General features: G+C 42.7%; 1 long non-coding RNA gene across 1 annotated transcript in view; it reads left to right on the top strand.

The window, feature by feature from the left end:
• LOC132591735 (uncharacterized) overlaps window positions 1-25,842 on the top strand; it is a 64,182-nt gene that overhangs the window by 10,854 nt on the left and 27,486 nt on the right. Inside the window, exon 2 of the long non-coding RNA XR_009557161.1 lies at window positions 14,087-14,138. This is a non-coding gene — a long non-coding RNA (uncharacterized LOC132591735). The remainder of the gene's footprint in view (window positions 1-14,086; window positions 14,139-25,842) is intronic.

Genomic DNA, 25,842 nt, shown 5'->3' with positions numbered 1-25,842 from the left:
CACCAGTGTCAGTGAAGTTAACTCTTTATTCAGAGAAACCAAAACAGTGCAGGCCTAGTGATCCCAGCAACTCTTCCCAGTAGGTCTTGCCCCAATGAGGCAGTTGCAAGGACAGAAGATCCCTGCCTTTCTACTGCTCTCCAAGGCGCCACACCCAGTTCCTTCCTCAGCAGGTTAAGGCTCCATCGCCTTGTATCTCATTGCTCTGTCCTTTTCATTTCTCTGTGTGTTGGAAGACCGGGGGAAGGGGAGCTGTTCACAGCAGGAGATAGACTTTCTGGATTCTGCCCCCCCCCGCCCCCGGCTCCTCTCCAGCCTCCTTGGCTACCTCTGAGCTTGGACTGCTCTCCGCCTCAGCCTCTTCCTGCTCACTAACCCCTGTTGCCTCTTCAGCTTCCGACTCCTCCCGGCCTGCTCCCTCTTCTCCCTCTGACCATGCATCGTCGTCCCACCACCAATCCCCTGGATCTGAACCTTTTCCCTTTGGAGGTTCCCCAGCTGGTACCCATAGCTGCCAAGTTATCCCTTTTTTTAAAGGGATTTTCCCTTATGCTGAATAGGCTTCCTCGCGAGAAAAGGGAAAACTTGGCAGCTATGCTGGTACCTCCAATTACTCCTTTGCATGCAGCCAGTCCATGACATCAAGTGGCATATTGCTGATTCATTAGATGTTAGAAATCTGTCAAAATTTGGGGCATATGTTCCATATATTCTGGCAGAACATCAGCTGATTTCAAGAGGGATTTCTCTAGCCCCCATTCTTCTCCAGCTACCCATGGGCAGAATGGTGAGTGCCATGGAGATGTGCACATTCAAATTAGTGGATGAGTTTTGCATATACCAGATTGCCCTATGTGGGGCAGATTGTGCTCACTGGCAAAAATTGTCTCAACCTGTTTGCACTTTAAGCATCTATCTATCTGCAGCGCCCGTGTTTCCTGCATGTGGCACACTCAATAGACACTGCCTTATACAGGTCTGACTTTTTGTCTGCCTTCTTTGATTAGCACTCCAAGCTCTTAGATGTCTTCTACATCACCTGATCATTATTATTATTTGACTGATATGCCACAGACTGAACATCGGAGCTTCTGTTAAGAACATAAAAGCATGTTCTGTACTACTTAGTTATGGTGCTCTGCAAGTTCATCAGTGGTAGATAGAATGTTCTGCATCACAAGATGGGGCTGGACTAAAGGGCCCTTTTCTCCATTCTATATAAACTGCATCAGAATTGGAAACTTAAACTTTGCAGAATACTTTTATTTCAGGTAATGTCACAATGTGATTTACAGAGGGAAACTAACACAGGGAAGGAGGTCGTAGCTCAGTGGTACTGATAGACTAGAGCATCTGTTTTGCATGCAAAAAACCCCCACGTTCAGTTCCCAGCATCTCCAGGCAGGGCTGGGAGACCTCTTGTCTGAAATCACGGAAAGCTGTTGCCAGTCGGTATAGATCTTTCCCTACCTTTTAACACATACCAGAGAATGTTGACGATCATATTTTGGTTTTTGGATTTTGACTTTTCAAGCAATCATGAATTTTGAACATTCAGTGTCAACACATATACCGGTAAGCAAGAGTTTGTTTTATTGCATTTAGATGTAGTTTTTTTCCTGATTGCTGATGAGCTGTTTCCAGTAGCTGATAGGCAGCAGGTATAGTTGTGCTAGTAAATTGTATAAAATATACAATGGGCTCTTGAAGTATACATTCCCAGCCAAAGGCCAGATCAATAATGCATATTTAATCTGGAGTTTGGGTATTTGTAGTAGAGCCAACTGAAGGAAATGGTACAAGGGGCAAGTAATGACAATGCAGGGTGGCTAGGCTCACTGCTATCTCCTTTTAACTTGCAAGGCCTCAGTGCTGATATCAGGGGAATCAGACACTGTCTGGTTCTTTTCCATGATTTGTTTCGCTCTGTGCATTGTCCCAGGGCCAAAGAGGCCATAAAAGTATTTAGCTCCTTGCTATGTATTTCTTTAAATCTGAGATGAAATCAGGAGGCTTAAGTTACCTCTAATTAGGGGGAGACTTGTGGCTTCATTGCAGGAGTTTGCTGTGTCCTTGTCTGACTCTGAGGCGCTGACCCTTCTCTTTCATTCCTATTTCTATCTCTCACCTAATCCCCCTCTAAAGTGATTTGTTCCTTTGAAGGAGATCTAGGTAGATAGAGCTAGAAAGCTATTTACTTTTTAAGTGACCAGACATAGCTGCATCCCATAATACCTTACCACACATTTCATTCAGTCTCTCACCCTCCAAATGAACTCTGCTTACTCTGTTGCACTGTACCACTGCAGGCTATTACACTCAGCTTACGTTGTCTGTCATATTGTATTGATGTCACTGTGTTGTACTGCTAAATGTGCTGCCTTGCTGTATTTGATCCTGCTGCCTGTCCTCTTTCCTCCCGGCACTGGTCCTTGGCTTCTCATGCAATCAGTTTACTTCACCCACCATCTGAGCTTAGTGGCTAATATAATATAATGCTCTTTTGGCATTGTCTGTGTGCATGCTATCTTTTACATATTTCTTGCTCTTACGTACTTTGCATTTGTCTCCATCACAGAGTTGGCAGCTCCCATTCTCTTTTTCTTGAGAGAAGTGTCGGGTACAATATATGATTCAAGCGGGGACATTTTTTGGCGGAAACAGAAATGTGATTATCAATATAATGCTCCCAGGGCTATCTACATGAATTACTATTACCCAAGAACAGTAGTTTTCCAGGAGCCTAATCCAGCCAACCAGTAACTGGACCAAACAAATCATATGAACTTAGGAAGCTGCATTTATACTGAGTCAAGCTATTGATTCTTTGGTAGAAGGCCATAGTTCAGTGGCACAGCATCCGCTTTGCATGCAGAAGGTCCCTGGTGTTCAGTTCCCAGATAGGACTGGGAATGTTCCCTGCCTGAAACCCTGGAAAGCCACTGCCAGTCCGTGTAGGCAACACAGAACTACCTGGACCAAAAGTCTAAGTTGGTATCCCTATCTAGTCCTGTTATTGTCCCCTGCCTAACAACAACTCTCCAAGGTCTTTCTGAACTTTGCTATCTGAGACTTTATTTTGAGATGCCAGATATTGCAGATATTGAGCTTGGAACCTTACACATGCAAAACATTTTTTTAAAAAATGCTGTACTTTGGCCTGCCCTGGAGAACCTATCTGCTATAATTCTCAGCCAGCTAAGACTTGATCTATGAAAATGAAGAGTGCAGTCTTTGTCCAAACCACATTCTGTGAATGGGACCAAACTAATCATTTCTGGGGGAAATGCAGAGATTATTTGAATCAGATTGGAAGTATGTCTTATCCAAGAACATTGTCAGATCATAATTCTATAATTATGGAAATACAAAAAGATACTCATTCCACCTTTCGGTGGAGACTGAATGAAGAAATATTGGATGATAAAGTTTCCGGACAGTGTTCGCGAAGCTACGAACATGAGTTTGACCAAACTGCGGGAGGCAGTGGAAGACAGGAGTGCCTGGCATGCTCTGGTCAACGGGGTCACGAAGAGTCGGACACGACTAAACGACTAAACAACAATAAAAAGACAAAAAAGACAATAAGAGAATATTTTGAACAAAATTTGAATAATGAAACCAAACTTCAAATAGTCTGGGACACTAGTAAGGCGGTTATGAGAGGCTTATTTATTCAGCAAAATTCAATTTTAAAAAAGACAAGGGAGAAGAAGAGAGAAGGAAAAGAAGAAAATTTTAAATGAAATAGCACATAAAGAAAAAGAATTAATAATTATATATAATGAATTGAAGAAAATGTTGACAATAACATTTGCTAAACAACCACAAGAAGAGGACACTATTTATGATGTATGCTACTACGGCAGCGAGAATTCTGATAGCACAAAAGTGGAAGACCGGAGAAATGCCAACTAAAGAACAATGGCAAGAGAAATTGATGAACTATGCAGAACTGGCAAAATTGACGGACCGACTTCGAGAAAAGGACAACAGTAACTTTGAAAAAGAGTGGGAACCATTTATAACATATTTGCAGAAACAAAGGAAGACTATTGAGTTGATGGCAAGATTTAAATAAACACTCACATTTTTATTAACAAAGAACATTTAAAACAATAAAGAAATGATATAGTAGACTCTTAAGAAACAGCAGTATGAAATAAGGGGAAACAAACCAGAAGTGGAAATTGGGGGAAGCCCAGGAGGGGAGGGAAGAGGTGTTGTAATATAAATTTTATTGATATGAGATGTATGTAATGATAGAAAAAGAAAAGTGAATAAAAATTTAATTTAAAAAAGGAAGTATGTCTTATAAGGTCTTATAAGGGAATTTCCCCAAGAAAAAAAATCCCCCCAAAAGTAACTCCATGGCCTCTATCACCAACAGACTGGTCAAATCAGAAGGTCACATAGCAATTTTTAGGCCAGGGATCCAGTATTGGCTGGGATCCACATTCTCATTTCATTTTGCTTTGTGGTTTTCTGTAGCTCTTTCCCCCATCCATCCTATCCTCTTCCTATATGCTCTTCTTGGGCTTTCTATAATTGGATGTGAAATGGTTGTGTGGCATTTAAGGGAGGCTACTGAGGCAAACTGATGAGCTTGGGGGAGATTCAAAGGCAGCAATTTTTGGATTCCCCCCCAATGTAACTAAACGTGATTTGAGTTAGAAGAGGGTATTACTGGGTTCCCTGTGAAGTAAAATCAATGTTGGTAGAGGGCAACTTCAACAGGTTGAGTGAATTCAAGACAGAATGTATTTAAAGGCCTATTGTGACTAGTGCAGGGCAAAGAGAAGTTGTACCTGAGACATCCACTGAGTTTTCAGTGCCCCATTTTCTGTGTTCATTGCATGCAAGGTTTAGGTTCTTCATGAAAAAAGTGTGTAGTAAATGGAAGATTATGAGAGGAATGCCTTGTCTTTAATGATATGCATTATTGGCATTATTTTACAACCATGTAGTAGTGTGTGGTTGTTTTTCAACAAAATCCATTTTAATTAACTCTGCACTCATGACTTGGACATATGCAGTGCTGCTTTTAAAATAAAATGGTGTCAGCAAAGTAAGGGGGCAGTGGCAGCTGTCCATGAGTGCCACTAGGGCAACAAGCCATTCTGCTACATGACTATTTGCACTTAAGAACACAAGAAGAGCTCACTGGATCAAGTCCATCACCTATCTAGTCCAGCATCCTTTTCTCACAATGCCCAACCATATGCCATATGTCCAACCCATAAGCAGATTGAAGCATAAGAACACTATCTCTTCCTTTGGTTTCCAGCTCCAGAGTTAAAAACTCAAATTGGAATTTACCACCTCACCTCTCTGTACATTGATACTCATATTAGGGAGTTTTGCTATTATTTTCCTAATGTAAATATTGTCTACTCTTTTGAAATGATCACATGTAGCACTAAAACCATTCACAGAATGCCAAAGTCAACAGAACTCCATATCGCTTAGTGCCATTATGTTCAGAACCTCCTTAGATCAGACTTCAAAACTTTATTATTCCATGCCGGGATCTTGGTTTCATGATTCATATATAAATTGTTCAGCACCAAGATCCCTGCTGAGCACTCTACAAACATTAACTAACAAGAGTAATGCAAATATAATTCTTCTCCTTTTCTGCATGCTTAGCTTTGCATTCTCAGTGCAGGTGTCCACAGCAGGGAATGGGTCGTGCATATATCTATTTAGAGAATATACCAAGTATATATAAACAGTGTTCTGTCATGCTCAAATAACAGCTCTCTGGGTCACGCTGAGAAATTCTGAGGTGTTTCTTCTCCCCCACCCCATTTCAACAGAGCAAGTGTGGTATTTGCTGATGTGGACTATCTCTTGGGGTTACAGGCTGAGATCACTAAAGGATTGGAAATGAGCTTGTTTTGCGCATTTTTCTGAATGGGCTTTTGTCAACCATGTTCCAACCATGTCTGTGTTGCACTGTATTAAGTGGCGGAGATACTAGTGAAGATCCTGACAATGATTGTCTGAGTTGCCATAGGATGGGAGGACTGTTGTGATCCAGTGGAGGTGTGAGGCAGGCAGAAGGACCAATGAAAAGAAGGGTAAAAAGGAGAAGCCAAGGAAACTGGGACTTAAAGGTATGGGCTGGAGAAGACAAAAGGCTAAGGGTGGTGAGTGATGTGGAGTAGTCCAGAGGAATGACATGAAAAGGGTAGAAGGCCTGAAGGAGGAGAGGAGAGTAGGAAAACTGGGAGAGACAGCAGAGAGAACTAGCATGCCCTGAAGCTGCAAAGCTGAAATAACCAAACAAATATTTGGCTGTTGGCCTCTAGTTATAAGAATAATCAGAGGGCTTCTTTGTAACCATGTTGTATTACAGCTATATCAGATTGCTTCCAATCCCATCTCTGTGTGCACTGACATCCGTGAGGGATGCCTTGATGCTCTCCTCTTTGATGTTATTTCTATCCACATGCATTAAGATTCCAAGGTGCACCTCATATGCAAACAGACTGCCCTGAGGCTATAACATTACTCTGTAAAGTCTGCTTTCTTCACAAGGGCTTTTTGTTTATTTGTTTTGTAATCCTGAAGTGCATAGGAGTATTTTCCCTCTGAAGAAAGAATGATGGCTTTATTATATATGTTACAATGGTGTCCAAACTTTTTTCAAAGAGGGCCAGATTTGATGAAGTGAAGGGCCGTGAGGGCCAACCAAAGGGCTGACCAAAGTTGTTGAGCTTTTTTTTAGGGTTGAAGTTGTTGAGGTTTTTTTAAGGATTTTACCCCCAGGAAATGAACTGCCACAGGGGCCAGATTAAACTGACCGGCAGGCCGGATTAGGCCCCTGAAATGGACTTTGGACATGCCTGGGGTGGAACATGAGGAATAGGATGGCTTAGTATTTAAGGAGCTCACGTAGGTTCAATAGTCCACATCCCTACCTCAAAGTAACATTTCCTGGATTAGGACTATGAATGACTATTGATTCTATTGTCAGGAATCATGGATATGTTCAGAGGCTGTGCTGAATGCAAACAGTAGAGGATGGCTGGATCCATCACAGCTCAGCATTTTGGCATCAGCTGGTGGGGCAAGTGTACAAGACTAGATGGAACCAGATACAACAATATTTTTTTATGTTTTCATCAAAATCTCATCTGTCACATCCACCTAATTTCAGTACATCCGAAGATGCTGCAGAGAAACCACATTGACATGGTGTTTCAGCCTATAGTGGTCTTGTACAGAGGCGCCAACTTGAATAAAATATTGGGGGGTGGGATTTGAATGACAAGTCCATCAACTTTGCCTCAGCCCCCTCAAATATTTTGTAGGGTGGGGGTGAAGGGGTTTCAGCCCCTAGGAGTTGGCTCCTATGGTATTGTTCTAGAAATGATCTTCCAAAATCCCAGATGTGTGCTGCTTCACCAAACCAGGAACATGAAAAACAGGAATTAACTATCATATGGACACAGTCTGAGCCATGAGTTCATTTTCTGCAGCAGAGAGACAAGAACAATAAATGATTTAACCATAATATAACTTGTGAATTAGATGATAAATACCTTTTAGTTTGAAGTGGCTGCCCTCTTTTAGCCCAGATGATGCAACCATCCTGGAAACTTATCAAGAGTTTGTTATCTGCAGGTAAAATTGAATATTATACATGTCTAAATCTAATGTAATGAATAATGAATAAATCTAATGATTAATTCAGCATGCTTGTTTTGTGTGCTTTTTAGTACATTTATATCCCACCTTTCCTCCAAGGAACTCCAGGTGGCAGACATTGTTTTTCCCTTTCCTATTTTATCCTCACAACAGCCCTATAATATAGGTTACAAAAACAAAGATGATGGGCTAATGCTGCCAATTTCTTCAAAAGTCCAAAATAAAACAAGCAGCACGCAAAGGCACCAAATTCAATCCAGTTTCAATCAAGTATTATTAATCCAAAGAGAAAACAATAAGAGAACCATATACAAGTGCTGACACAAGAGCCAAAATCAAACGTTAAACAGATAGCATGTACAAATTAAAGGCAAACCAGTCTTTATAGTCTTTGAGGCTATCTAGCGGTCAGCAAGTGGCAGCAGGTCGAACGAGGTGTCAATGGTAGTAGTAATATATATAATATATATATAATATAGGTTAGGCTGAGAGTGCTTAACTAGCGGAAGGTTACCCAGTGAGCTGTGTGGCTGAGTGGGGATATGAACCCTGGTCTCCAATAACCTAGTCCCATCTTCTAACCACTTCAACCACATGTATGCTGAGAATAAGTTGATCCTAATAAAAATTATTATATTACCATTTCTCTGACTTCTAGATGTTCATATGCAATTAACATAATAGGCATAAAAACAGCATGGGTATGTTTAGTCATATGACACATATTTTGAAATGTAATTAGCAAATTTCGCCTTAAGGTGAATTTTCTCTTAAACACAAATTATTTCACTTTACTGGGATGATCAAGAAAGCCTTGTTAGTTACAAAGTCAGACACACAATTATGTGACAGTCAAATGCTCTTTTGTGGATTACCTGGGTTTAAATACCTGCTTAGTCATAACCTCTGTGGCTGCTATATCTTATTGGGTAAGCAGCACTCCCTTCATCCATCAGCTTTTCATCTGTAAAGTGTGTATGTAAATAACCTGGATTGTTGCATGTAAATAACCAGGATTGTGGTTATTTCAATCCAACTGGGGGGACCCATGTTCAAAAGGAGGTTTCTGTAGATGGTGCAAATTCACACCTAGATGTGCATCCATGTTGCCCCACTGAACTAACTAGATGCATCTGGGGCTTTGTGCATCCCTTTTGCTAGTGTTACTACTTGTTAGACAGAACTTGAACTAGATTTCTTTTAATAGTGTTTTGGAAATAATAGCAGTACCATGATGTCAAGAACATAGTGAGGTAAAGACCTGCTGGGCCAAGCTCAAGGTACTACTATTAGTACAAAAACTCCTAACAGCTTGGGACCAGTTTCCTTGTAGTATCCCCTTGCCCCGTGTAATATGCCCAAGTACTTCAATCTGTGAAACTTTTGGCACCTGCTTAAAACATTTTTGTTGAGGCATGCCTATCCAGATCTATAGAAACATGGGTTTTTTCCCTTTTCTTTTAGCTAGTGTTGATTTTTTATAAATATTGAAATACTTGTTTCCAACTTTTTGTAAATATTTTTAATGTCTTATTCTACAATGTTGTAAACTGCTTTGAGATTGTTGTTTTTACAATCAAGCAGTATATAAATTTTGTTGAATAAAATAAAAACACACATCTCTCAATGAGAAATTGATGTTGTTTTGGTGTCAACCTCCCTCTCTCCCAAGTGCTGAGATCACTATTTTGCTTTTAACCTCTCTGTTTATCTGTGTTTTTTATGGGATATGAATACATTCGAGCAGGCCCTTGATCCCTTCTCAGTATACTCAGTTTGTCAGATGAGCAAGAAAAATAAGCCGAGCAGCAGTGGATTGAGTTAAAATGCCAAACTAGAGTTTAATAAGAAATCTTGAAGTTGCAATAGTTGACATTGCCACAGCTTGACACCCACTCTTTTCCTCATTCAAATCAAGCCGTGGATTGCAGACATCTTGTATAATGCCATTGTATTAAACTGCAGGAGCTTGATGTAAAATGAAGTCTATAGCTCTCCAGGTAGGAGAGAGGTAGTTTGGATTCTTACCATAACAATACTACTAAGAGGTGTGTGCGCTGACAATCATAAGCATGTCCTACCACCATCTATTGGGATTTACTGGCAAATAACCAGATTAACGCTTTTACATTAATGCAAATAGCCATCTCCACTTTGGCATGTGATTTCCCGTCCTCTGGGTGACCAGCAAAAGGTGGCCTATCCAGCAGCTCCATCTACGAGGCCTTCTGCAATCTGTCGTGTGCTCCCAAGAATTCCATCCCATTTATTTAAATGAATACACCATGCTTGGATAATTGCTTTCCAGCTCAAAGTGCTTCTTAGCAACAGCAGTCGCTGCAGTTTCTAGGCACCAGCTGCAAGAATGTCATTTGAATGCCATGCCTCGCCATAAGGAGCAATGACAAAGGCCAGTTTGGACACACAGGTTTATGACGTTGGTCTTCCATCCTCCCCCTTCTGTCACATCAAGCATTGTACTTTATAATACAACTCCAGGTATAAGATTTGCCCCAAGTGATTCACTCCTGGAGCCCTTTACAAATGATTACATGATCTGAATTTTCCATCATGGACGCCCAACAGATCCCATGTGATCATGCTAGCATGCAGAGTTCCCTGTTGCGGTTTTTTGGGGAAAATGGAAGTGTGTATTACCATGGGAGAGATTAATACAACCACTTGATTGCTGTCTACATGAACATAGCTGTGGACAACAGTGATGTCATAGTACTGACATTCGCCGCAAAATAGATCCTAGCATCTTATGAAAGCTCCAAATAATAAATAATTTGAATAATTTTTGAATACTGACTTGAATCCAAGGAACTCCTACCACCAGTAGAAGTTACTTCCATACATACAAAGGGGAGTATTTCTAATTCTTGCTGCTCCCCTCCTTGCACCCCACCATCCCCACTGCATCCTCCTGTACAACACTGCCATTCCAAAGTATACAACACCCTTTTACCTAGAAGTGGCTTTTCTGGAGGTAGAACAAGTTGGCACAGTGGCAGCAGGAAAATCCACTTACAGAACTCTGTGTTCTCTGGACTCAGAATAAATATCGACAAATTTATACACATACAAGCCTATAGAGTGCTGAAACGTGTAAGTGAATTTTTTTGTTCAATATATAATGCCACCACTTGTTGTAAAGCTTGAATAAATTAATTATAAAATTGTTCATATACTTCAGCCACCTCCTTAGTCTGAAGTGTGATTTAGCCCTCTTCCTTCTCAACTCTATGACAGAGGAGAGTGTAGAGGAGTAACACGCCAGTTTTAAGAAATTGTAGTAAAACTGCTTCACATCTAAGAGGTTCAGGCCCAGTTTTGGCACAGAAACGGCTTGGGTTGCCTTGTATGACTACCTCTGTCAGGAGAGAGACAGGGAAAATATGTCCCTGTTAATTCTCCTTTACTTCTCAGTGACTTTCAATACCATCAACCATGGTATCCTTCTGGAGTGCCTGTCTATGTTGTGGGTGGGTGACACTGCTTTGTGGTGGTTCCAGTCCTACTTGGATGGTTGTTCTCAGAGGGTGATGCTTGGGGAGCATTGTTTGGCTCTGTGGATGCTTCATTTTGGCTTTAGGGTTTGATTTTATCCCCCACTAGTTGACCCTCCCGCGCGTTGCTGTGGGTTATCCCTGTGGCTGCCCCCACCTTGTGACAATCCATGATGTGTTGCTGTGCCTGACTCAGTGTCATAGCTGTCAAGTTCTCCCTTTTTTTTAAGGGAAATTCCCTTATGCTGAATAGGCTTCCTCGCGAGAAAAGGGGAAACTTGTCAGCTATGCTCAGGGTCAATGTTTCCCAGGAAAGGGGGAGGATGTGTCCGTTTCCCCCTGAACTATGTGTTTTTTCCTCCTCCACCCCCCTGGTTCTATCTCATCCCTGTGTTTACTCCCATCCTGTAGCGACCCATGAGGTATCCTGTCCCCCCTGCCCCCACCCTGTGGCTCCCCCCACCGTACGTCAGCCCATGACCTATTTGGGCCCCTCCCCAGCCAGGGCTCCATTTGGGATAGTATTTAAAGGTCTGTAGAGCTGAGGCCTAGTCTGTAAAGTGGAGCCGAGGCCTAGTCTTTAGGCTGTAAAGTAGAGTCGAGGCCTAGTCTGTAGGCTGTAAATTTGAGCTGAGGCCTAGTCTGTAGGCTGTAAAGTAGAGCCGAGGCCTAGTTTGTAGGTTTTAAAGTAGTGGCGAGGCCTAGTCTGTCGGCCTTGGCTTGGGCTAGTATTTAAATGCCAGCTGAAGCCTCCGCCCTGTATCTCCATTCCATACCTGCCAAGTTCCGGACGTAAAGATCCGGGATCGGCAGCGCGCGCATGACCGGAAGTTGCATAACGCAACTTCCGGTGGCGCTTCGCCCTTCTATGGGCACCAGAAAATGGCGGCGCCAGCGCCGGAAGTCGCTTCCGTGCATGACTGGAAACACATAAAAGCGACTTCCGGCGCCGGCGCCGCCATTTTCTGGTGCCCATAGAAGGGCAAAGCGGCACCAGAAAAATGGCCGCTGGGCCGAAGCTGATTTAAGGGACAATACCGGGATTTTAACCTAAACGGGAGACCGCCGGGAAACGGTAAGAAAAAAGGGGTTTTCCCGGCGGATACGGGATACTTGGCAGCTATGCCATTCCTTGGCCTGATTCTGTGGGTTGTCTGGCAATGGCCGCCTTGGTGGTTTCAGTTGCTCGGTTGATGACATCATTATTTGGCACCTCCCTTCAGAGTTTTTGCTGGTGACAGTGCGCGATCTGCCTTTCTATTGGATGCTGCTGGAATCTTCAGAGCTTCTGCTGGTGATGTATAATTTGCGCGCCACTTTTTTGTGTTTAATCATTATTTTAGGTATGAAAGGTGTGCTTTTTTGGAATTTTTTAAAATGCCAGATCCCTACCTGATGGGCAAGGTACGCTTTGTCCTAATTTGATGCAATTCGGTTCAGCAGTTACAGTGCAAGGGTGCTACCTCCGCGCACGCAGTGTCTACATTACTATAATAATTGAGTTGTGTTCAGTTGTTTAAGTGTTCAAACAATTTGTCATGCATTGCATCTAATCTGTGCCATGGAACTTCCCGTCAATCTCCTCCCACATGCCCCCTAATCTGTCTGGAGATTTGAGGGGAATCCCCAACACAGATTAGGAGGCTGGGGGTGAGGAGTATATGGGAGGATGGAGGGGAGTTCTCTTGTGAAAGCAGATGTTCTGCTCATGCAGTGACTTCATGGGTACAATATATTATCATTGCAACAACCCTGCTAGGTAAATAAGTATTACAGTATTATTCCCATATTGCAGAGAGGGACTCTCTCTCCATATCAGAAATAGTAGCTGAAATGAGATTTGAACTGGATACTTCCATACCCATAGCATATACTCTTAGCTACTATGCTGCACCATCATCATAATTGGCATGTCCTGGGTTTTGGTTTTTGTTTTCCTGAGGGAGGGCACAGTTGTAAAGGACAAGTCACTTCAGGGATATTTGTACTGCCAGATTGTATCTTGTGAGATGATTTTCAGAAGACCATGTAACAATGGATGGTTGCAAACGTATGATCTCACCTGAGTTGGTTTCAGGCGGTTCTGAGCAGAAGTTCAAGCCTTATTCCATGGCATCTGTCCAATGCAAGCAGTATTAAGACTGTGCTGCAGGTTTTGGAAAATATCTGGTGTTTCAACACAAGTGTATGTTTCAGTGGTATATTGCCTTCTATGGACAGACCCTAACCCTAACCCTGCCCCCCCCCCAAAAAAACCTCCTACAGCTAACTCATGCCAGAGTGGAATTGATGAGACTGGATACAAAAGGTGGTTGAAGCTGCCTCCCTAAATAAAGCCACTCTTCTCCTGGTAAATGGTTTTTCTGGATTGATTTTTCTTCCTTTTGATATGTGAACTCAGCAGACAACAGAGCCTATAGTCATCAAGGCCTTCCTCTGCTGTGTGCTGCTCCCCACCTGCTGCACATTCTTCACTTAGCACAACCCAAGTATGGATTTTTGGGCAAAAAAAATAAAGTAATTCTGGACTCCTAACAAGTCTATGATGTATTATGTATCTTGCAATATAGTACTGACTGTTCCAGATCTTTCCCGTTTCTTACATAGATTTTTTTTAATAATTCCCTTTTCTCCACCATGCTTCAAGCACAAAACCTGTTGTGTGTGTGTGATGCATATACACAGGCATGTGTACATCCACATCCACATACATTACCAACCATTCACTGGCCTTTCTCCTCGCTCTACAGTTAATCCCAGCGTAAACAATCCTGACCTAAACCTCACCACCATGAGGTTCATTTCCACTGAACCTCCCTAGCATTCCAGTACCAGTACAGGAATGGCACATGGGGGCCAGCAGGGGGCACATTGCTGAATCTCCTAACTCTCTGCCTCTCTGTGCCTTTTCCTTACAGATGCTGCCTGTTCTCTCGCCCTCTCCAAGTGGGCAAACTGGCAAGAGCAAAGGTAAGGAGCCTCCACTTGCTTTATCTAGGGGGTTCCATAGAGAAAGTGCCCATGGCCTGTCCCTACACACAAATCAAGCTAACACTGACACACAAAGCTGCAGAAACTTTGAGTTGATTCTGTGTTCTCAATCTAATAAAAATGGCTGAAAATGTGAAACCTAGCAATATTTCAAAATTCAAAGGCCATCCCTTTGCTTCATAACTCTCTTCCGCCTCTAAAAACTCAAATTGTAGTTGCAATTCAAATGCATAAGGCGGGGGGCGGGGGCAGGTTCAATAGCCTCTTGACTAGATATTTGTTGTCACCAGTGTCTGTGAGTTTTCTGGTTGGTTAATTGTATATGTGTGAGGCTACAAAAACCATTGATTACATGTGATTGTCTGCAGTTCATTAACTGGCAAGCTGCCCCAGCGCTATACAGAGAGAACAAATGAACCTTTCAATCTAACTTCTCTTTTCCTCTGTTAAGCCTCTGTAAGAGCCAGGCTCTGGGCTAAGGAGCCTGTGGCCTCCAGTTGTCCTTGGACTCCATGGCCATCAGCCCCAGCCAGCATGACCAACAGTCATGGATGATGGGAGTTGTACTCCAGCATTGCCTGGAGAGCCACAGATCCCCTATTCCTGTTGTAGGCAATTGGGCTCCAGGAGCTGGCTGGCTGGCATCCAAGTGGGCCAGAAGTAAGTACAGTATGTAGGAGCCAGCCAGGAGTTAAGTTAAAGAGCAACAAGCAAAGACCACAGCAGCCAGTCAGGTGTGTAGTAGCCAGACAGCAGTTAAAAGCATCCTTACACCAGAGACAAGTGGATAGCTCAGTTGGTTAGAGCATAGTGCTGGTAATGCCAAGGTTGTAGGTTCTATCCCCATATTCCTGCATTTCAAGGAGTTGGAGTAGATGATCCTCAGGGTCCCTTCCAGCTCTACAATTCTATGATGCAAAGTTGTAGAGACATAGAACAGAAACTCTGGTGCTAAGGCTTTTTATAACGCCAAGTCAGTGGACTAAGGAATTGGCCATGGGGTCAGCTGACTGAATTCTTTGTCGGGTTGGCACTGCAGCCTAGATAGTGCCCTTGAACCTCAGAGCTCACTCTACTAGACTTTAAGTGAATATAGTGCTCTGGTGGTGAAGAATGAAAGGCACAGGAGCTTCACTAGTGGGGACCAGGGGTGCCAACTTGAATAAAATATTGGGGGATGGCAGGTAAGTCCCACACCACATAACTGATCACATGATGTGGCACACACATACTATTTGAATGGCAATGCCCATCAACTTTGAGAGAGATTTTTATTGGGGGGGGCACAAAGGGCCCCTGGCCCCTAGGAGTTGGCTCCATGGGGGGGGGATCCATGGCTAGAATCTCTCAGGGTCAGTTTCTTCATTGCAGTTAGTATATAAGGGCCTCTCACTCCTGTACAAGGATGCAAGCATTGTGTGACATGGCAATGGCTGTGCTGGTGTTCTTTTTAAAAATCCTAATATATGTTCAAGGAATCAGAAACAGGAGCCAGCTGTTTATTAGGGCTTGGAATTGTTTTAGCCTATAGTCACATTTATACAATTATTAATATGGAATAAGTCAAATATAGGATATAAATAATCACCCTGAAGTTCCCATATCAGATAATTGTAGTTAAAAATTTTTTTAAAAAAGATATCAGATACCAAATCCAAAGTTACTGCTAAAAATATTTATATCATTATGAGTTCTGCTGCCTAGTTTACATTTGATTGCATTTGATTGCATTTGTTAGCTTCAAAGCAATTTAACAACAGAATAAAATACAAGCAGATAAAATAAATTAAAAGTACATTTTAAAGCAGCATGCAATATAAAATTATCATCCATCAATACAATAAAAAGGATTAGCCCAACCACCACCCCACCAAAAGATGAGCACTAGAGTGGAGACTAGCTTAACTACCAAAGGCCTTGGTAAATAAAAATATATTAACCTTGCACTTAAGAACTGACAAGGGTGATGCCGAGTGTGCTTTTATGAGGAGAGCCTTCCATGGGCAAAGAAAAAGCCCATTATTGCATAGATCCCCTTCACACCAGCCTCAACTGAGGCACATGGCTATAGGCTTCTGGTGAAGGTGCCATCACCACGTTTCTCTTTATCTAGGCCTTTGGCTGTTTAACATTCTATGTCCTTTTAAATGTTTTTGTTGGGGTGTGTGTCATAGCTGCCAAGTCTTCCGTTTTCCCCGGGAAATCCCCGTTTTTCCAGCTGTCCCTAGCTGAAAAAAAACGGATTTTTTTCCCCCCGGTTTATTCTGGCGGTGCGGCCATTTTGGAACTGGGCGGAGCATGCTCAGAAGCAACTTTTGATGCTGCTCTGCCCAGTTCCAAAATGGCTGCAGTGCGACTTCTGGCACGGCGGCCATTTTGGAACTGGGCAGAGCAGCATCAAAAGTTGCTTCTGAGCATGCTCCGCCCAGTTCCAAAATAGCGGCAGTGCTACTTCCGGTCTGCTATTTCCGGCCCGGTCCCTTATTTCTCTGACAGCAACTTGGCAGGTATGGTTTGTGAGTGTTATTGGTTTGTTTTTGTTTCTGTTTTTATTATGTATTTCCCATTCTCATTTTGTACGTTTATGTTATGAACTGCCCTGTGATCTTTGGATAAAGGGCAGTTTACCAAATTAATAAAGAAATAAAATAAGGACCACAGAGTCCAGGCTGCCTATCCTTGAGGTACTGGGGTCCTGAGTAACATAAGCCTTTATTGGTCAAAGCCTGCACTTTGAACCTAGAAGCTAACAGAGAGTTTAAGCTGGAGCTAACTAAAACTGAAGCATTATTGTGGAGGCAAGCAGTTGCCCTGCAAATCTGAAGCAAGATTGGTATTCATGTTGCCTGGCTTTAGGAGTTTACTTAATTGCTTCCAGTGGGTCATAAGGACTCCATAAGCCTCCAGTGCTCTCTCATCCATAGCAATGGAAACTGGATCATGACCCTTGTTTTCTTACCACTTGGGGAAAGGGAGGGCCAACTTATGATGAGACCTTGAATATTTTACAGATAACTAGCCTTTACAGCAGTGTATTATACCAATGATTTGTCGTGTCTTTTTCACACTGTAATGTCCAAGATTATTAATATTTCAGAGTTCTACACAAACACAGCTCCTATAGTGTTCACAGCTCAGCTTCCACCCCACTCTCTTCACCTCTCCAGTTCCTCTTTGTTGGTATCCCCAGATATCCTCCTTGTCTGATTTATTCCATCAAACTCCCCACTTCTTAGACATTTATAAATATTTTACTGTATAACACAACACTGTGTCAGAAGTTAGCTTCTAAGCAATCTCATTCTGCCATTCAACACAAAACAGCATGAGTGGGTGCTCACTGGCACTGTGGGTTAGGGTGGAATTGTTGTGGATGACTCATCCAAATGCAGTGTTTTGTTCCAGAAACAGCATCACTGCAGTATGTGGCCATGTCTATATAATAGCCCATGTTTTTCCTTGTTGATGCTGCACCAGGTTATCAAAACATTAGATAATTCCACATCTAATTTGCATGGATAATTGCCAATGAATATGCACACAGACAAAAGTGTTTCTGTAAGCAGAAAGCCTGCAGTTTGTAAAAAGTGGCTTGATACGGACACAAAAATGCTTAGAGATCACATAGAAATAAGGAGGGGAGGCTTTTTTCTACGCATGGAAGGATTCCATGCATCTGCTGTGTGGCCACAAATGTGAATCATGCAAAAATGTATGCTGTGTATACCTGCAAGAAGCAAAAGGCAATTTTTCAAACTGAGCTGTGACATTTAGAATCTACACAAGAATGACAAAACTTTTTATTTATCTTTATTTTATGTTCAGCTTTGCAGTACGAAATGGATTAGGTACCAGATTAAGTGATTGGCATGGTATCTGATATCTGTAACAACCACTTCCTTAGGAAAATTCATGAATTCTTTGGTCATCCTTAAACGTAACATGAGCTAAGTTGTCTTTCTAATTTGCATGGGTTGTTTGTTTGTTTGTTTTAAAAATGAGGTTTTGTTCTTTTTCAGCTATTGTTTCTCTCCAAAGATTGGAAAATTGTAAGGCCCACTGTTCAAAGGTTTCAGACGACACATAGAATATATATATATGTCCAGGGCATAGTCCAACAACTTTTAAAGTGGTTTTAACAGAATATTTGAGCACTGACTTAAATCTCTTCCATGAGATCAATGGAACTTAAGCACGTTATAACTTTGACTAGTTCATGCACACAATGAATAATTTATTACTGAGCAGGTTTCACCTCACCACTTTAAACTGGGTATTTTACTTAAAAACAAAATACATTTCTGGATACAAAAGTAGCAAACAAGAAAAAGGGGAAAGGAACTAAACAGACAGCTCAGGAAAGCCACCTACTGTAGCTTTCTTTTCCTATGTACAATGACCCTTTAGTGCAGGCATGTCAAACCTGCGGCCCTCCAGATGTTTTGGACTACAATTCCCATCTTCCCCAACCACTGGTCCTGCTAGCTAGGGATCATGGGAGTTGTAGGCCAAAACATCTGGAGGGCCGCAGGTTTGACATGCCTGCTTTAGTGGCTTTCCCCCCTCTAAATGCAGTGGTTGTTAATTAAAAGCTGTTGTAGTTCACTTCAGACACCCAAGATATATTCTATGGGGCAAGTTCAAGATATGGATTTGCTAACGAGAGAGCCTTGTTACTACTGTCACAGCACTGGAAGACTTCATACAACAGTTGGTTTATTAGAAAGTTGCTGGGCACTTTGCAGATCCTTAGAGAAACTGTCTTCTCAGTAGACATGACTGCAAATCCTTCCTACACTGCAGTGTTAGGAGTGGCATGAGTGTGAAGCAACCCTAACCTCCCCAAGAATTGTGTTTTGTATCACTTCCTGAAGTTCAGTAGAATGGGAAAAGATGGTTCCAGGCTAGCACAGAGTTTGAGATATATTAATCCTCTGTAGAACACACTGCAGGATGAGGTTGTTTTTAAATTGAGCAGTTTCCAAGGGCATTGTAGGTAAAGCATCTTAGAACAGCCTGGAAGCTAATGCTGAAATGGTGTTCCCTCTGAGTTGATGTCTTTCATGATCTGAGCTGCTGTAGTTGGTACCAGCTGTAGCTTCCAAATTGTCTACCTGACTTTTAGAAGACATCTAAAAGCAACTCTCAGGAATTTTTTTTAATGTCTAATATTTTACAATTGTTTTATGTGCTATAAGCCACCCAAGGTGGATGGGAAACCCAGACAGGTAAGCGGGGTATAAATAAGAACATCATCATCATCATCACTACTACTACTACTACCACTACTATCTGTAAGGGTAGTTCCAAATAGCTTGCATTTCAATATTATGGTTATAAGAAAATGAGCATCTATGCATACTCTGTGTCTGAGACTGAGAGCCACTATCTCTGCAGAAATAGAAATGGGCAGGGATTATCTTGAAACAAAAGCTACCTTCTAAAAATCCAGGTGTATCCTAAAGCCTAGAATCACTCCAAAGCTTTTGATGAATAGGTTATTACAATACTTAGTGAGATAACAAAGTAGTCTGTTGGCTGAACAGTGTACATTTTCAGAAAATAATGGAATCCTTTTGGTGCCCCTCGTCTCCTTGGGCAGATTGTCAAAAATTGACCTCCAGATCAAAGGCATGACCAGAATGGAATTGCTAATTTAGCACTAAAGAAATGATGACTGGGTTATGGCAGGAATGGATTTAGATTACCTAATTCCTGATGTTGACTAAAAAATCAGGTAAGTGTATGTACATAGTGTACGCTATATCTGAAATGATACAAGGTGGAAGGTGTGGAAACCTACAGTTGAAATGGGGGTCATGAAGCCCATATGAAAGATGTTTTTTCAGTGAAACTAAATTCCTCAACTACATCCTGATTAACTCCTATCACTATACTGGAAAGCAACAACAGCTCTAAGATAGGTGGAAAAACTGATGGCTAGTACTCCACTCTGTTCCCAAATGTAACTCTTTTTTTGCCAGAACTCAAACACAAGGTGGGCACATTGAAACTAATCCCATTATCGGCTCTTCCAGAAACGAGAGGGGTTTCTGTGCATCTCTCAATCACATTCAGAGTATGTGCACCAGCTCTGGCATGTCCTTGGCAGTGATGATGTTGGCATTCATACTTTGTGTGTCATTGAGCAACACACAAACTAAGGAACATTTAAATGTTATTGCTTCTGTTTTTTAGAAGTTACTGCATAGGCAAGGACTTTCTGGTGGCCTTCTCATTTAAAACATCCATCTGGTGTTCTTATAAATACAAAGCAATGCAAAAGTTGCTTGTATACTGGAGTCCTTAGTGGAGGGTCTTTCTGCACTTACGTTTTATAGGGGCATAATTGCTGGCTTTTGGGGGGATTTGTTGGCATTCTTCCACATGTTGCCTTGATTCATCTGCTGTTCCAGAACAATGTTCCAGAACAACACCTTTTCCCTTTACTGCAAAAAACCCTCAACATTTGTGAAAGATCTGGAATGCATTGTCAATATTTTCATTTGTGTGGAATATGCTTTCTATGTGGAAGGGTTGGGTAGGGCCGTCGTAAGTATATTTGGCGCCCTGGCACTGTGGTGCGACGGATCCCTCCGGTGCCCCCGCCCTGCCCCGTTTCCCAGCGCGGCGGGCAGGCGGAGCTGCGTGGCCGGAGCTAGGTGGGCGGGCGCAGTGCACGGCGGGCGGGCGGGCAGGCGCCTGGCGCCCTGCACCACCCAGCTTGGCCGTAGAGCCAGCCCTGGGTTGGGGATTGGTAAGTGTGGTTCGGGAGGCATCTGTTGTACTGTTGCACCTTGACCAGTGCAAACTGTCAATTTGGGCTGGGTGCTGTTTGGAGGAGAAAATGGCAGGCAACAATGGGAGTTCTGGGATAAGCCATAGCTCAGACAGACACTTGTAATCCTTCTGGTCTAACCTCTTCTAATCTCCTAGGCTCCTTCAATATTAGAATTCTAGGGGGCATTATATTCCCCCCCCCCCACAAAGGGCTATTCCCCATGTCCATGCTCATAACATTTACCGGCTGGAGGAACGAGAGTATGTAAGGGCTATGACTACACCCATGGAGCTTTTCTCAATTTGGCTGTGCTCCCTACCATTAGCATGGAAAGGAGAACCCTCCAGTCACTGTCTCTAGCAACAGTGACATGTGACCAAAGGTGTGGACAGTCAGCTCCAAATTCACTCCTAAAAATGTTGGATCCAGCCAGGTGTGTGGCACTGTTTTCTGGCACCCAGGGTGGGGGCGAGTGTTTGCGGGCAGGGGTGGGGTCAGGGCGCAGAGGGTGCTCTGTTTTGGACTAGGATCTGAGAGAGATCAGGGTTCAAATCCCCACTCAGCCATGCAGCTCATTGAGTGACCTTGGGACAATCTCCGTCTCTCAGCCAAACCTACATCACACAATTGTTGTGAGTACAAAATTGGAGAGGGAAAGGTATGTACCACCTTGAGAAGCTTGGAGGAAAGATGGGTTATAAATGTAAAAGTATAAATGTAAGTCCAAACCTCTCTTGGGGTGCGTGCAGAATTAGTTGCACAGTTTATCTAGGCCCTTGGCTTCATCACACAGGATCCTTGCCATTTCATTCTAGGTGTTATGTCAGGCAAGAGGAAACCTGAGATTTGAGCCATGCTTCAAGTTTGAACCATGACTAATAACTTCTATTTAGAGCCGGAAGGTAACAAAGAGCAGATAGCTTCTGACAGTACATTTCCATACTCAATGTTTTCAAACCACATGTAGCAAAAGGGCTATTAAATATTGACAAGATTACTCTTTGTCATGTAAGAATGAGCATCATACTAGGAAAAATATAAACATCTGCCATAATGTCCACCCAATAGCCACATTTGTATGATTGTCAATTTTTATGGTTTATGAAGCAGTGAAAGATGGGTATGGACATGCAGTCTTCCCTGACCCCTTCATTCCTTCTGTTGTATGGTTTGAGAACTCAGGTTTAATACAAGTCAGGATTATTGTGCCAAAGTAAAGCAGGAGATGGGGAAGAAAGGGGTGAGAGGAGAATATGCATCCACAGCACTTGTCCATGATAGGGATCATACAAATGCAGCAACTAAGTCCTATTGTCCCCCACCTGTGTCTTACCTAGGGGCTCATAGTCAGAATATTCTAACTGTGCATTAATCATGCAATTTTCTATGACTTATTTTTAACCTTCATGGAAGAGTTCCATTGTCTTGGAACGCAAGAGGAGCGCCATTGGTTCAGACCAAAGGCCCATCTAGCCCAGCATCCTATTCTCAGAGTCACCAGTCAAATGCCTATGGGAAACCCACAAGCAGGACAACAAGCACAACTGCAGTCTGAATTATTTAGCAGCATTTTGAATTAGTAACATAGGATGACTGTCATGGGAAACTCTTGAGGAAGATACCAGTGACTGTTGCAGAGTATGGTAATTGTAATGCTGAATAAGAACACCTTTCAAAACAAAACACCAGCAGAAGCATCAAGGCCAGTGCATGAATTTTGCCTCATATTACTTCACATGGCATTCGTGTGCAGTGGGTCATAATGCAGTTCCCCATGCAAACCTTCTGTGTTTTTGGTTTAGCTGCTTGTAAGCATCTTCAGACTCACATGGTGAGCAGCTGTTCTTGAACAGCTCCTACTAGTACATAATGGCAACCTGCTCATGGACCAATTCAAAAAAGCTTCTGTTTGGCAGCTGCTATAAATGCTTCGACTCTAAAACAGCCTTCATAAGTGGATCAGGCATGACATTTCAGCACTCACCCCCATTGCTCTGTACCTAATCACCACCACCCTATACAGAACTCCTGTCCTCTGGCGCATCAGTCATATACTGGTATCAAGGTAGTGCAGCCTAGTGGCTAAGCGACTCAGCTGCAAATCAGGTGGTTCCTGGTGCAAATCTCAATTCTGCCAACTTCCCTATGGAGCAAAGTCATTCTCTTTGAGTCTCCCCTTCTGCAGTATGGGGAATAATAATAATACTGATTTACCATACAGGGTTGTTGTAAGAATTATGAGTGTATATATAATGTGTATGAAGTGCTCTGACCATCTAAATGTGCCATACAAGTGTTAAAATGTTATTTCCAAATCAAGATACATTTATATATATTATGCAGATTCTGTAATATAAAATGAGCACTGGTTTGGTTTTGGTTTTTACTTGTAGTGTTTAGAATTCACTGCTGTGAGAGATGGATTTGGGTTTTTAAAAATATTTTTTATCCAGCATTCTAGGGAATCTTACTCATTTGCCTGAGTGGTCAGTGTATTATTCTTCATTTCTGTGATTCATTACCTTGGTCCTGCAGCTTTTAGAACAACAACAGAAACTTAAACCTTGTGATTTCATAGCGTATCTTCCTTTTTCTAGCCCTACTCAGCTCTTCCATAGTTCTTAAAGTTGGTTCCTGGCTTGAAGTTTACAGGGCTTTTTGCTATTTTTAGGATACGGAATTAAAAGAGCGACTAAAGCTCTCATGCTGTCAATCTCTTGGGAGTCAAGGCAGGGTTGTTTACTACAGGATATTATTCTAGGGCTTTGTCCAGTCCAGTTTTAGATGACACAGTTGATAAAGCTTCTGTTTCTTCTCTTGGGAGAACTAAGAACTCACTCCAGGCATCTTCAGAGGAACTTCTCTTATATCAGTCTAGGAAAATGGGCTTTGAGGCTGTTTTGTTACAGCTGCTGAGTATCATTGCCTCTTCTTATATGTTATAAAGCCATCTTTTCTACCAGAATCTTCCAGGGAGGCCGCTTGGCACCGCAAGCTGTTCAGAGGAGATGATTCTGGGACAAAATAAGTGAGGCCCTCATCCTCTTTTGTGTGTGTGCTTTAATTCCGTTTCTATTTTAGGAGTTGCTCTTTACTACAGTAATCAGCCCAAAAGAGCTGTTGCCCCTCTGCTGTTGCATCAGCTTCACACGCCTGCTAGATCATAGCCTTTGCATGTTCTGTGATTCCAGGAATTTTCACAATCTTTGGCAGCCTCTGGAGACATTCAATATTTTCACAGGATTAGGGTATATAGGGTATATAGACAAGCACCTTTTGACTACACAATGCACTAGCAGTCAGCAGTTAAAGCAGGGCAGGCGCCAGACAATGGGAAGCCTTTGGCACAGTGCCGATAATGAGCCCCCAACACATACACCCCAGCTAGGGGCAGGACCCAGTTCCGACTATGGTGGCTGCAGTGGCAGCTGCCATGTACTTTCTCTGCTGCCACCACTGCTGAACACTGGGCCCCTGGATACATTTCAGCCCTGGCAGGTGGCAGCACTTTTGAATAGGAACCCATGGTTGGCTCCCATCCATTATAAATTACTCAAAATGCAGTGCCCCAGCCCATATAGCTACTAGGAAATTGATGCATTTCATAGATCTATGGTAACCTTCCCAAACCTACAGTTTGGGTAAGTTAAAATGGCAGGCAGCCACCACAGATGGGAGCTCAGTTTGGCTCCCATTCAAAAGTAGCACTGCCATTTCCCACTCAAAAGCATCTGTGGATGGCTGGGGTGGTGATGTGATCAGGCTGGTGAGGGGCCCTTCCAACCTCCTGGGGTCCTTAACCAGGGCCCAACCTGGGCCCAACCTGGCCAACTGCTGGCACCCAGCAGATTAGTGATGTTCCTCACACATCCGCAAACCAAAAGTATTTCTTGCAAATGAAATAAGCAACCTCCCAATCTGGTTTACCCACTAGCTGCCGGAATGATACACATAGTATAAACCCAACACTACTTCTATTTTACAGCAGAAAATAAGCAGTCTGATAAATCTGAAAGTAAGCAGATTTGCTTGATGTTAAAAACTGATACTGGTATTTTAAAAACAAATCCTAAAATTAGTCTTGAAATAAGGTGGTGGATACTGGAGAGCAGTTGTCACTCCTGCCTAGGTGCAGTTATTCCTGCCTGTTCCCATCTTCCTGAGTTGAGTCCCTGGCAGTGGCAATGCTTGCTTGCTGCTGGACTAGATGAGCTGGTGGTCTTTCCTAGTTGTCTCCTCCCAGCTCATCACAGGCAATGCTGTTGGGAATAGCCCTTGACTGAATGAGCAAGCAGAGAGGCAGCTAGAACAGGCCATGCCCTCCTGCAGGCATCACAACCGTGTGTCTGTTCCCATGACGTGTGCTGCCCCTGCTGCACTGCAGCAGTTGTCTTAGCAAGCAGGTGCCAGGCTGAGCGGTGAGTGAGCAGGGAATGTGGTATTGGAGGACAAAGCTGTGTGTGCCATGTGGCTGAAATCTGCCCCCAAAACAGACTTGCACAATTAAGTTAGGCTTCTGCCCACAGGCACAATGGAGGCTGCTGTCCTGTCACTTGAGACGGGCAAAGTTTTGGTTTCCCTTTTGAGCCTCATTTTCCCAATATTAAGTTCAATTCTCCCATAGTTCCACTTCAGTTTGTGATTTTATTTCAGTTAACAAGAGTTCATCAGCATTTTAGTGTGGATGTCTCCTAAACTACACATTTTCCTATGCAGTGTTGCTAGTATACCCATTTCTGCAAAGCACTTTCCTCTCATATGATACAATTGGTATATATTTTTTCCACTAATGCACGCATTTGTATACACACTTTACCCCAGTATATTCATTTTTTGTACATACCAGTATTCGTTAGCTGGAGAACTGCATTGCAAAATTTAAAGAACTGTGAATTTCAAATG

This window comes from Zootoca vivipara, chromosome 2 (genome assembly GCF_963506605.1).
Source record: "Zootoca vivipara chromosome 2, rZooViv1.1, whole genome shotgun sequence".
NCBI classification, from domain to species: domain Eukaryota; kingdom Metazoa; phylum Chordata; class Lepidosauria; order Squamata; family Lacertidae; genus Zootoca; species Zootoca vivipara.
Note: the sequence above shows the minus strand (reverse complement) of the source record. Positions and strands in the feature narration are given on the sequence as shown.